This window comes from Panthera onca, chromosome X (genome assembly GCF_046562875.1).
Source record: "Panthera onca isolate mPanOnc1 chromosome X, mPanOnc1 haplotype 2, whole genome shotgun sequence".
NCBI lineage: Eukaryota > Metazoa > Chordata > Mammalia > Carnivora > Felidae > Panthera > Panthera onca.
The window spans coordinates 128625494-128638540 of NC_138357.1; positions in this window are offsets into that span (position 1 = coordinate 128625494).

Sequence of the window (13047 nt, forward strand, 5' to 3'; positions counted from 1 at the left end):
TTCTTTGTCTTTCTCTTTCCTTTCTCTTCTTTCTTCTTTCTTTGTCTTTCTTTCTTTCTTTCTCTCTCTCTCTCTTTCTTTCTTTCTTTCTTTCTTTTTTTCCTTCTTTCTTTCTTTCTTTCTTTCTTTCTTTCTTTCTTTCTTTCTTAACTTTACTTCGAGAGAGAGAGATAGCACAAGTGGGGGAGGGGCACAGAGAGAGAGAGCCCCTAGAAGGCTTCACTCCATCAGCACAGAGTCCAATGCAGCGTTTGAACTCAGAACCCGTGAGATCATGACCTGAGTAGGAATCAAGAGTGGGACACTTAAATTGGTGGAGTCAGTTGACCACTCGGCCAACTCATGGGACTGGGTTTTTCACGGAATTGATTTTTACTGGATTTAAACACCAAGAGTCACAAGGCTCGTGTCTCTCATATTGGATAATGGGGCCATAGTTTTGATTTTTGTGCTGTTTGATTCACTCATTGTAGGAGTCAGTTAGAGCTGCCATAATTCAAGTGGCAGGGGCCAACCAGGTGGTTTAAACAACATTTATTGTTCCAAGACCTAGAGGTGGGGAGTCTGAGATCCAGGCAGGGCTGAGGCTGGGATTCTGATATCCAGGTGGGGCCCAGGCTGGGACTTTGAGGTCCAGGCAGGGCTGAGACTGGGAGTCTGAGGTCTGGGGGGTGGAACAAGGCTGGGAGTCTGAGATCCAGGCAGGGCAGAGGCTGGGGGTCTGAAGTCTAAGCAGGGCTGGGGCACGGAGTCTGAGGTCCAGGCAGGCCTGAGGCTGGGGGTCTGAGATCCAGGCAAGGCTGAAGCTGGTTTGTCCTGAGGCCTCTCTCCTTGGCTTACAGATGCCATCTTCTCCCTGTGTCCTTACGTGGCCGTCCCTCTGTGCGTGTCTGTGTTCTTATCCCCTTTTTAAAAGAACCGAGTCCTATGGGATTAGCATCTGTCTGAAACATCCTCATTTTACCTTAATCCCCTCCTTAAAGACTCCATATCCTGAGACAGTCCCATTCTGAGGTCCTGGGGTTTTGGGAGTTTTGAGGGGAATCCCATTCAGCCTACAGCATTCGGTGACTCACCTTTCCCGAGCTCCTTCCATATTCCAGGAGCTGCAGTATTGGCCAGATGTGGGTCACACTCCCTGAGTGTACATCCCCTGGGGGTCTGAGATCCAGGCAGGGCTGAGGCTGGGAGGCTGAGATCCAGGCAGGGCTGAGGCTGGGGTCTTAGATCCAGGTAGGGCTGGAGGCTGGGAGTTTGAGATCCAGGCGGGGCCAAGGCTGGAGGTCTGATATCCAGGCAGGTCTGAGCCTGGGGGTCTAAGATCCAGGAGGGGCTGAGGCTGGGAGTCTGAGATCCAGGCAGGGCTGAGGCTGGGAGTCTATTATCAATTTGATCCGTGTTGGAACAGAAGTCTGGGCAGGGTGCCAGGGAACATCTGGTGGGCATACCACTCAGTCTCTGTGCCATGGAGACACGGAGGCAGGACCCAAGTCGGACCGGGTCGGGAAGAGTGGGGAGGTGTCTCAGGGGTCCTAACCCTTGGCTGAGCCCTGAACGGCAGAGAACAGTGCTCCAGAGTGCGTTCCAGGTAGATACGTCCCTGTGCCAGGACAGGAGGGTCTGTGGCATAATTTGCTCTCCAAAGCCCTCAGGGTCAGGTCGAGACGTGATTGAGGGTGTCCCCGGCCAGTGGGTCTGCCGTGGCCCCCGATGTTCAGAGCATCCTATCTGGGAAAAGCTTTCTGCCAAAGGTTGCGGGGGGAGGTTGGTGCTCGGTGGAGGTGAGATTGGGGGCAGGTGCTTGCCTGGCCAGGTGCCCTCAGAGAATCTCATCCTCTAAATGTAGCATATTGGCCAAACCTGTTTCTGGCTGGGGAACAGGCACATACAACCTGAGCGTGTTGACACGCGACCGAAGGATCTGCTTCTTTGATGGATGGTTGTGTTTTTTTGGTTTTTTTTTTTTTTTGGGGGGGGGGGAATGTGGTCTGAAAAAAGCAGAGAGCTGGATTTGCCACTATGCTACACCGAATGTCCCCTCCAGCTTCAGACACCCCAGATGGTCAGGTCTTGGTTCCACTTGGGTTAGTCCCACGCAGCATAGGAATAACGCACGAATGGAAAATTCTCCTTTTGAAGGCATGTGTCCAGCCCTCTCCTGCCTTGTTCCTCAAGGTAAATTTCAGACTGTATTTGGAGGTCAATCAGTTCTCCCCTAATGTCCTTGTTCCATCCCACGGTCCCATCCAGGGCGCCATATTTCTTTACTTTCGTCGCCTTCTGTGGGAACTTGCCTGTCCGTGGCCAAAACGTGAGGCATGTCTTGCCTCACGTTTCGGCCACGGACAGACCGGGGTGGTTGGTTTTCGAGAGGAAGCCTAGACAGATGAGTCCTCCTCTCAGACCATTTCACCAAAGGTACCTGTGACCAGCGCACCTTATCACTATGGATATTGGTCTTGGTGACCTGACTGAAGTCGTATTGGTTTATTTATTTTTGGGAGCGAGAGAGAGACAGAGTGTGAGCAGGGGAGGGGCAGAGAGAGAGAGAGAAAGAGAGGGAGACACAGAATCAGAAGCAGGCTCCAGGGTCTGAGCTGTCAGCACAGAGCCGGACGCGGGGCTCGAACCCATAAACCGTGAGATCATGACCTGAGCCGAAGTCGGTCACTCAACCGACTGAGCCACCCAGGCGCCCCAGGAATAGGAATTTAGCTTGTATCCTCTTGTGGGTAGAGTCGCTACATAAATTATTTGGAATTTCTTTGCATGGGGACATTTGTCTCTTCTCCCTCATTTATTCATACGTCCAGTCATGTATTTATATGTGTATGGACTCGTGGGGACATTTATTTTGTATCTTAGGTTACAACCCAGTGGCCTTTCACCTTCCTTCTCCAGCTGTTCCAACGTTGGCCATCGGGACCTCTTTCGGTCTGGCTTCCCTTTGGCCTGACCCCCACACGTTTTGGGCTTTGAGCGTCTCATTACTTTGTAAGATGACAAGATGCTCCAGGCCACATTCTGTGTGCACCAAGCCCTCGTCCCAGAAGTAGCCGTTTGCTAGGCAGCCCCCGTGTCTCCGATTCATGTTAGGAACCGAGATATGGATGCTTAGGTGAAGCGACTTCTCGGCAGCATTGAAGAGACTTGGATTTTGTCCACTCACCGTTTTCTTTTCTTTCTTTTTTTTTTTAAATTTTTTTTAACGTTTATTTATTTTTGAGACAGAGAGAGACAGAGCATGAACGGGGGAGGGGCAGAGAGAGAGGGAGACACAGAATCGGAAGCAGGCTCCAGGCTCCGAGCCATCAGCCCAGAGCCCGACGCGGGGCTCGAACTCACGGACCGCGAGATCGTGACCTGAGTTGAAGTCGGACGCTGAACCGACTGAGCCACCCAGGCGCCCCTACACTCACCGTTTTCTTTCCCTTACACTTGTGTTTTCTTTCCTTCTCTTTCTACCTATGTAGGGCCCCTGGAGGGACGGAGAGTTCTGGTGGCCGTGCGGCCTCTGTTCACCTGTTCTCCAGAGGTGACGAGAACATCTCCATCGCGGGCCACCACGGGCAGCCCAGGACTCCAACATAACAGGGTGGATCCCTGCAGCTCAGCGCTCGGCTCTTTTCTGGAGACAGCCGAGGAGCATGCCACATCCCAGCCACACCGTGGGGGTGAAGGGTGGGGTGACCGCCCATGAGGATTACGGCCATCCCCCCGTCACTCATGTTGCCAAGCCATGACCAGGTGGCCAGGACTCGTGGGCGGTGTCTCCTCCGGGGCCATGCTGGCATCCGTAACCTCCATACACCCTTGTGGTCCCATCCAGCCATCCCTGCCCGCCCGCCTGGCCCAGTCTGTCGTGAAGTTTCCGTCAGCCTTTCGCGTGTGCATAGTCCCAACTCCCAGGGGTCCCGGCGCCCGTCGGAAGGGTTCTCCCACTCATTCCTGGCTAGGCAAGTTCAGAGGACTATCAGCTTCAGGTTATACCGTCGTTAAGGTAGGTGCAACGGGGGCCTGACCGACTTAATCTCAGAGGCAGTCCATGCTGTAAAACGCACAGGAACCACACCCAGGGCCTCCCCGGTCTCCTCGTGTGTGCAGAGCAAACGCTCCGAGGAAGAGACGCAAAGAACGCCTTTCCTCCTTGTTGCCAACTTACCCCGAATGTGTTCATCCCTCTGCTGCAAGGAGAAGACAGCATGTTCTGGGAGGATCGAACGACCCTCTAAGATACAGACCAGAGACTTTGCACGGGCCATCAGACGGTTCCGCAAACTCGTAGACACCCATCTAGCGTTAGTCACGCGGACACGCGGCACAACGCATCAGGCGGTTTCTCCAGGGCGTCAGGAGGGGGAAGTTGCATCGTGCAGTCCGGCCACCGCGAAGGACGTTGAGCGGTCTTTCCTCCGCTGTGTTTCAATGAAAACGCGCGTGGGTCTCCATGAATGTCCGCGGCCGCGTGCAAGCCAGCAACAGCCACCCGCCCCGTCCCGTCCGTGTGCACCCCGGTGAGCAGACACGCTCTCCCTCAACGCGACCACCCTTCTCTTCCGCAGGTGTGATGAATGGCGCCTCCGTGCTGTTTTGTTATAGCTTCCGCCTCCCCACGTGGAGAGAGGCAATAAAGACAAAGCTGAGACATTATGGCTATTCCAGAAAATAAAATATTTTTGAAACCTCATGGCGTCCGTGCCGAGCTTTGTCCCGTCGTGGTAACAGAACCCCGGCGACCGGGCTGGTAGCACGGGAGCGCTTGACAGACAGAGGGGATTCAGGGCCCCTGCACACGGGCCAGGACGGGAAGGTGGGTATCACCTGAGGTTGGCATAGTCTAGGCTCTGTGTTTTGCAGAAGGAGGCACCTCTCGGATGCTTTTGATAGGTGCTAAAGTTAGTGGCTCCAGGAAAACAACCACAACCACCAACACAACAACGCAATGGCAAAAACTTGATCGAGATTTTAACACCAGAGCTATTCTGAGGTCCCTTTCCTGAATGGGGTCTGGTTTCCCCACCCCTCAGGAGGATTCAGGACATCCCCCCCCCCCCCAGCCCTGCAGTAGACAACTGTCCCAGGGCAAGTGTCCTCAGTTTTCACTGGGCGTGTGTCCGATTTCTGAGCAGCCCCTCCAGGGGACAAACCTACCATAAGTTGCACCCTGGGCTCTCAACTCAACCCAGAACACGGTGGAGGGGGTCAAGGTGTGGACCTGGAAAGGTGCACAAAACAAAACCAATTTTATTTATTATTGAATTTTTAAAAGTTCAGTTTATGTTGAGAGGGCAAGAGGGTGTGCGTGAACAGGGGAGGGGCAGAGAGAAAGGGAGAGACAGAGTCCCAAGCAGGCTCCACACTGTCAGCACAGAGCCCAATGCGGGACCCAAACTCACGAACCGTGAGATCATGACCTGAGCCGAAATCAACAGTCCCATGCTCAACTGACTGAGCCCCCCCAGGAGTCCCGAGGGTTCACTGGTTTAAACCCAGCTTTGGACATCTCATTGCTGGGGCAGCCTGGGGTGCCCGATTTAAAAACACAAAGATAGTAGTAACATGATGCCTACCGTACATGACTAAATCCATTAGTAGACAGAGGATGTCTTCAACGACTGTGTACGTTCCCCACACACGCCAGTTACCATCGTTCTGAACACTTTCAGGTCACCAAGGAACAAAGTTAGAAACAAATAGACATTTGTGACCTTACGTGAGAGCCTTGTTGAATTACGAGGGCAAGATTGTCTAATTAAGTCACATTTATGCAGGAATGCTCCCTAACAAGATAAGAATTTACACTCCTCTCTGCACCCTTATTTTTTTTTTTTTTAAAGAAAGGTTCAGGGTGCCTTGGTGGTTTATTCAGTGAAGCATCCGACTTCGGCTCAGGTCATGATCTCATGGTCCATGAGTGCGAGCCCTGCATTGGGCTCTGTGCTGACGGCTCGGAGCCTGGAGCCTGCTTTGGATTCTGTGTCTCCCTCTCTCTCTCTCTACCCATCCCCTGCTCACACTCTGTCTCTCTCTTACTCTCTCAAAAATAAATAAATGTTAAAAAAAATAAAAAAAAAAAAGGATCTTAGATCTTGTCTAAAAATATGAATGGCCAAGGTAGGTTTTTTTTTTCTCTCTCTCTCTTCGTTTTTGTAAAAGCTTAGCGTTCTGCCAGAAAGCTAAGAGAAAACACGCTAACACGTTCCTCTCTTTATAAATGACAAGGTGAAAGGATCCACGTTCTGGAATCGATTCTAAGAGAGTAAAGCAAGACATTAATCTGATGGAAGCATTTCCACTCAGCACAGGCTCTGTTATAACACAAAGATAAATAAAAAATAGATCATCAACACACTGTAATAGTCAGTGTTGGTGGCACGGTCATAACCTTATCTAATCCTTCCCACCCCTGCGAGGGAGGGAGGGAGGTTCTTGATCTTTTCTAGACTGGGGAGCTGAGGAATGCAGGTTGTTTGGCCCCAGTTAGCACAAGAGTAATGCAAACTCTTGTGTGTCCAACTGCAAAACCCATGTGTTAACCCCCACAACAGCCTCTCTTGCTTTTTTTTTTTTTTTTTTTTTTTGAAAGACAGAGAAGGGAGAGGAGCAGAGGGGGAGACAGACAGACAATCTTAAGCAGACTCCACACTCAGCACAGAACCCCATGTGAGGCTCGATCCCACAAACCATGAGATGATGACCGGACCCCAAGTCAAGAGTCCACCACTCAATGGACTGAGCCACCCAGACGCCCCTCACTTGCATTTTAAGGTGGTTCTGTTCATCAGTCTGAGTGGGAAAGGCTCGCTGTTCTTGTGTTTTGCACAGGGTTATTCCTCTCCCCCGTGTTGATGGACATGCCCACGTTTTTCTGTGGCATGTCTTACCGTTCCTGGTAACCGTGGGCTGCAGTGTCTCTTAGCAGATGAGACGTACATTTAAAGTTGGGATCCTTTAGTTTAAAACTATAAGTGAATTTGCAGAGTTTTCTGTTAGGAAATGACTGTTGTTGGATTTGAGCCACTCAAGAGCCATGTTCTCGAGTACATTTGAGGGGACGCATTGAACGACCACTCTCTCCATTGTGGTATCATGCACTGATCTCTCGCTATGCCATCTGCACCCCAGTTTTCTTACAAAATCTCCAGGGCGATCCTGTGAGACAGACACTGAGGATCTCTCTGCTTTAAGGATATAACAACACAGGAGGAGAGCAGTTGAATTATATGCCCGGGATAAGGTAGCTGGTACCTGGGGCTCCTGCAAAGGCATACCTATTCATAACCTGTGTGTGACATCAGAAAATAGCCTGAAGGATGGAAAGGGTCGGCCACAAGCCAGGAAGTTGAGAATCATCTATCCATCTGCCCACTCATCTACTTACCCATCTATCCATTCATTCATTCATCCATCCACCCAATCATTCATCCATCTAACCACCAATCCATCCATCTATCCATTCATCCATCCATCCATCCATCCCTCCATCCATCCATGCATCTGTCCGTCCATCCATCCACCCACCAATTCATCCATCTGTCCATCCATCCATCCATCCACCCAACCATCTGTCCATCCATCCATCCATCCATCCATCATCCATCCACCCATGAATCCTTCCTCCCTCCTCCCTTCCTTCCTTCCTTCTTTCTATCCATTTATCCATCTACCCACCTATTTATCTATCCATCAATCCACCCACACACCCACCCCTCCATCCACCTACCCATCCATCCATACCGTTCTGAAATCAAATGTTTATATCCATGTGTACTCAGACCTACTTCAATACCTGGAACCAATCAGTACTCCTTCAGTAATAAACACACCCATGAGTGAATGGATTAGCTTAGTCTAGATCATTCTGCAGACTATTTGTGAGTGTACTCATATTTCTACCAAGGAATAAATCCAAAGGAAGAGAACAAGTTGGTCGTAAGAAGTCTGTGTTCCCAGTTTCATTGAGGGAATCATATTCCACTGGAGCGAGAACCAAGCTCATGATGCAAAGAAATCACAAAACGTATTCTGCACAGTATGTGTCGATCCCTTTACAGTTCTGTCTGCTTAGCTATTTGTTCCTGAAACCATTAGATTCCAAAGAGTTTCCATGACTTTATACACAAGAGATTAAATTCTGGCCACGTGTAATTGGTTCAAAAGTTATGGTTCATAAATAACACTAAAGAGAGGGATTCTATTCTCCTGATGGTTCAGGAAATTGGAAACGGCGGGTTGCAATACTGAATGTTACTCACTGTCTCATCAGTGAGTAACATTCTTAGTCCTGAGCACATCCTACTCTAGAAATCTGGAAAGCACAGGAAGTCTGTTCATACTCCCCTGTCGACAAACATTTGAAGGAGTCTGGGATATTTTATATTCAAAACGTCACTCATTTCGTGATGCCTGGAAGATCTCATGTCTTTTATTTTCTCTTTTCTGGAATAAAAGATGTCCTCCTATTAAAGCATCTTTGTTTTTCGAATCTCCACCTTAATGCATCTTTGACCAAAGCTTGCTGTATAAGTTAAAATAACCAATTGTCTTGGATTAAATTAATTAAATTAATTATTGCACACCATCTCCAGACTTCCAGTTTTTTAAAGCAGAGCCCCGAGCCCTCTGGGAAAATACACTTTGCTCTGTGCAGAATCCAGCTCTGGAAATCCACAGGACTCCACAGGGAGCTCCCCACACAGGCTCTGCCTCTTTCAACAACGAGTTCTAGAAACCATCAACCTAGCAAGACTCAATTTTTACAGTGTAATGACATTTTCAAAACTCTCTTTGTATCTTTGTTTGCTGTCTACACAACAGACTACTTCACCCTGATTTGTGTTTAGATTTCGTCAAAGTTCCTTTCCCCTCCATTATTTACTAAGCCCCAGTTGTAACCATTTTCCCTGGCTTGGTCTATGTCAGGGTCATGCCACACACAAGCACACAGAAGAAAGTGATGAATTTGCACCCGCATGCTTTTGGGAGGCAATACTCTGGGTTGGTTCTGGTCACGGTGATACATTTGAGTGATCTATCTGCAGTGTGTTTACACACATAACTACCCCGAGACTCTATGGATGGTCCACAGGGCAGCACCAGCATTGTCCAGAATTTACTTATGCTTACAGAATGTCAGGCTCCACTCAGACCTCCTGAGCCAGAATCTGCCTTTTAGCAGATCCCCTGGAGATTTACACATAAGAATCACTGTGAACCCAGAAACAGGAAAAAAAAAATTGTTCCAGAAACAGAAAAAAAAATTGTAAAAAACATGTTACTTCTTTATGAAGCTAGGCCTGCATGCTGCTCTTCTGCCCCAGTCCACCTTGGGGAGCTGGGAAAAGAGAGGCAAGGGTAGAAACGAGGATAAAGAACATGTATCATTGGAATATCAAGACATGAGCCTTGGACACTCATGGCCCAGTTGCACTCCCCAGCTGTTTTTGAACTAGGACTAAGCATGTATTAGCATCATATCACCTCTGAAGAAGGCTGTGAAAGGACCTAGACTAAGAATTGTCACAGGAAGTCCATTCCGGGTCAACTTAGGAGAAATTTGAGTAGTGTATATCATAAGACCTACTCGACTATCTATCCATACACCCATCCATTCACCCATCTATCCATCCACTCATCTATCTACCCATCTATCCATCCATCCATCCATCCATCCATCCTTCCATCCCTCCATCCATCCTTCTATCCATCCCTCCATCCCTCCATCCATCCTTTCATCCATCCATCCATCCATCCATCCATCCATCCATCTGTCCATCCATCCATCCATCCATCCTTCCATCCCTCCATCCATCCTTCTATCCATCCCTCCATCCCTCCATCCATCCTTTCACCCATCCATCCACCCATCCATCCATCCATCTGTCCATCCATCCATCCATCCATCCATCCATCCATCCTATCCACCCCTCCATCCCTCCATCCATCCTTTCATCCATCCATCCATCCATCCATCTGTCCGTCCATCCATCCATCCATCCATCCACCCACCCATTTATCCATCCATCCCTCTCTTGCAGAAAGCGGATGTATCTGTTCAATGCTTGGTGCTCTGCTGCCCTTGACTCACTGCACTAGGCAAGGGCTCAGCTTAAAAGTGCATGCACGTTACGCACTCTGAGCGCAGTGGAGGTGTCCACTTGTCCTCAGGACTCAGGTGAACTGCACCCTTCTCCCTGCCACACACAGCCCGAGTGCTCCACTGCAGACTGTGTGCATCTGCACCATCTTGTATCTGTAATAAGGTTTGCACCTGTTACAGAAATAGGTGAGATCGACGACTTACCTTTGTGGTTGGAAAGTAGGTGAGAGAGTCACTGAACCCCTAGAAGAAAAAAAATCTAATTTGGAAATAATTGGTGTAATGAATGAGTGTATCTGTCGTGTCAGCTCTCGGTGGGATGGGTTGGAGCTTGCTTATATGATCTGGAGCTTTGGGAATTCTCCTTTGCTTGGCCAACAGTCTTATTCTCAAAGGCATTTCATGCCATGCCCAAAGTTTGCCTCCCATATTCCAGAGGTATGTGTGTGCTTAAGAGCTTCATCTGGTTTTGGAAAAGAATATTGGAACCGTATCAAGTTCACATGTCGGTTCCCCTACGCACTGGCTCAACCCTTTCCTATTAACGCCACATGCCTTCCCATGCCACGATAAACCACTAACATACACAGGGTCGTGAAAGACAGTTAATTATGTGACTTGCCACGGGAAAAGATCAAAATAAAGCGTTTGCTTCAGGGAACCAGTGAAGAATGCATCAGACTTTTCTGTCCCTGAATTTCCAGCTCAGTCGGAAATAGCTGGCCCTTGTTGCTGAAGTGTATAGATGCCATGAGGCAAGGTTTAGTGACTGAGCAATGGTTCTTCCAGAAAGCAATATGTTTTAGGCAAAGAATATGGGACGATCGTCCAAAGATCCAGGTTGCAACGCAGCTCAGTGCCATGTGGCTTTGAGCAAGATGCTGCATCACAAACTATTTTCTTTTCTTGTCGGTTATTTTGTTTTTGTTATTTTGCTAGGTTGGGACACGCTTTGTTGGCCTGACGCTTCACAGCTTCCCACATGGGGCTCTTCATTTGAGTACCCAATTAATCTTATTTTCTAGGCAAGGAAGTGTCCTCATTCCCAGCTGAAAGCATTGTGCCTCGCAGTCTGTACCTCATATAAGACCAGGGAGTCACTGAGCGAGGAGGAGTTCTCCACCATGGTGAGTACAGGACACATTTCTGAATTTCCGGAATACCTAGCCCAAATTCTGAGGGCCCGGATGTCCTGTGTCCCTTCATTGTTAACCCAATGTTCTTTCCTTATGTAGTGGGAAGAATGATAGTCCCCAAAGATGTTCATGTCCTGGTCCCCATGTGGTGGACAGATCAATGTCCCCAAAGACATCCAAGCCCTGATTCCCTAATGGCCAACAGAGTAATGTCTCCAAAGGAGTGCACATCCCAGTCCCCATCCGGTAGAAGGAACGATGTCCCCAAAGATGTCCACACCCCAGTCCCTGTGTGATGGTCCTATGATACTGATCTCAAACTTTTGACAAAAGCCACAAAATTGGTGATCATTTGTTACAGCAGCCAAGGACACTAATACACTTCTCTTAAACTATACCAGCTCAGAACACATATCATTGTAGAGGTCCCCTTTTCAGGTCACAAGGTGCAAGCAAATCACCCAGGGGTCTTAGTACCCACAGCATCAGCTTTAGCAGGTCCCGATGGGGCCAAGATACTGTGTTTCTAACCAGGTGCCAGGCAATGGTGCTATTCAGCATGGTGTTTATCCTTCGAAAGACGTCCCCAGATCCCCAGGGTTTCGCAGAGCTGGCACGTCAGGAGAACGTCGATGGTAGACTCTAAACTCATTCACAGACACCGGCAGGTCTGTCCAGTTCCTGGAAAACCCTCCCCGTTTTCCCAAATTACCTGGACCATTTAATCATGAGACAGTGTGCCCCTGTTCCCTATTAATGGAAATTGTAGAGATACCCGGACCAGCAAAACCGATTTGAAAATAATCACTGGAGGTTTTCCTGGCTGAAGCCTGCAGTTTTCTGAGCTTGTCATACATTCCCAACTTAATGTCTCCCAAGAACGGAGGTGCTGGGTGTTTTCAGTATCACCAGGATCCCTTTAAGAAATACTGTGGTTTCACTTTCTCACACCATCCACAAAAACAAACTCAAAATGGATAAAGGACCTGAATGTGAGACAGGAAACCATCAAAACCCTAGAGGAGAAGGCAGGAAAAAACCTCTCTGACCTCAGCCGCAGCAATTTCTTCCTTGACACATCCCCAAAGGCAAGCGAATTAAAAGCAAAAATGAACTACTAGGACCTCATGAAGATAAAGAGCTTCTGCACAGCAAAGGAAACAACCAACGAAACTAAAAGGCAACCGACGGGATGGGAAAAGATATTTGCAAATGACATATCGGACAAAGGACTAGTATCCAAAATCTATAATGAACTCACCAAACTCCACACCCGAAAAACAAATAATCCAGTGAAGAAATGGGCAGAAGACATGAATAGACACTTCTCTAAAGAAGACATCCGGATGGCCAACAGGCACATGAAAAGATGCTCCACGTCGCTCCTCATCAGGGAAATTCAAATCAAAACCACATTCATATATCACCTCACGCCAGTCAGAGTGGCCAAAATGAACAAACAGGAGACTATAGATGCTGGAGAGGATGTGGAGAAACGGGAACCCTCTTGACTGTTGGTGGGAATGCAAACTGGTGCAGCCACTCTGGAAAGCAGTGTGGCGGTTCCTCAAAAAATTAAAAATAGACCTACCCTATGACCCAGCAATAGCACTGCTAGGAATTGACCCAAGGGATACAGGAGTGCTGATGCATAGGGGCACTTGTACCCCAATGTTTATAGCAGCACTCTCAACAATCGCCAAATTATGGAAAGAGCCTAAATGTCCATCAACTGACGAATGGATAAAGAAATTGTGGTTTATATACACAATGGAGTACTACGTGGCAATGAGAAAGAATGAAATATGGCCT